Raw genomic sequence first — 1,448 nt, forward strand, 5'->3', positions numbered from 1 at the left:
GTTTAATCCATGCGTAAACATGACGTTTATTAACGTTTTTAACATTAAAAAAAATTACAAAAATTTATTTTTCAAAAAAAATGGAAAAAACCGATTCGTCGGAGCGAGGTGTCCAGCCCGTGCGGTAATTCCAGCAGGCGAATCGGACTTCCCGAAATTTTTCTAAGTCCCACGGTCGACACCAACTTTTTTAATAAGCGTTTTAAAATTATTTCAATGTTTAATCCATGCGTAAACATGAAGTTTATTAACGTTTTTAACATTAAAAAAAATTACAAAAATTTATTTTTCGGAAAAAATGGAAAAAACCGATTCGTCGGAGCGAGGTGTCCAGCCCGTGCGGTAATTCCAGCAGGCGAATCGGACTTCCCGAAATTTTTCTAAGTCCCACGGTCGACACCAACTTTTTTAATAAGCGTTTTAAAATTATTTCAATGTTTAATCCATGCGTAAACATGACGTTTATTAACGTTTTTAACATTAAAAAAAATTACAAAAATTTATTTTTCGGAAAAAATGGAAAAAACCGATTCGTCGGAGCGAGGTGTCCAGCCCGTGCGGTAATTCCAGCAGGCGAATCGGACTTCCCGAAATTTTTCTAAGTCCCACGGTCGACACCAACTTTTTTAATAAGCGTTTTAAAATTATTTCAATGTTTAATCCATGCGTAAACATGAAGTTTATTAACGTTTTTAACATTAAAAAAAATTACAAAAATTTATTTTTCGGAAAAAATGAAAAAACCGATTCGTCGGAGCGAGGTGTCCAGCCCGTGCGGTAATTCCAGCAGGCGAATCGGACTTCCCGAAATTTTTCTAAGTCCCACGGTCGACACCAACTTTTTTAATAAGCGTTTTAAAATTATTTCAATGTTTAATCCATGCGTAAACATGACGTTTATTAACGTTTTTAACATTAAAAAAAATTACAAAAATTTATTTTTCGGAAAAAATGGAAAAAACCGATTCGTCGGAGCGAGGTGTCCTGCCCGTGCGGTAATTCCAGCAGGCGAATCGGACTTCCCGAAATTTTTCTAAGTCCCACGGTCGACACCAACTTTTTAATAAGCGTTTTAAAATTATTTCAATGTTTAATCCATGCGTAAACATGAAGTTTATTAACGTTTTTAACATTAAAAAAATTACAAAAATTTATTTTTCGGAAAAAATGGAAAAAACCGATTCGTCGGAGCGAGGTGTCCAGCCCGTGCGGTAATTCAGCAGGCGAATCGGACTTCCCGAAATTTTTCTAAGTCCCACGGTCGACACCAACTTTTTTAATAAGCGTTTTAAAATTATTTCAATGTTTAATCCATGCGTAAACATGACGTTTATTAACGTTTTTAACATTAAAAAAAATTACAAAAATTTATTTTTCGGAAAAAATGGAAAAAAACCGATTCGTCGGAGCGAGGTGTCCTGCCCGTGCGGTAATTCCAGCAGGCGAAT

Source organism: Nomia melanderi, unplaced genomic scaffold (assembly GCF_051020985.1).
Source record: "Nomia melanderi isolate GNS246 unplaced genomic scaffold, iyNomMela1 scaffold0389, whole genome shotgun sequence".
NCBI lineage: Eukaryota > Metazoa > Arthropoda > Insecta > Hymenoptera > Halictidae > Nomia > Nomia melanderi.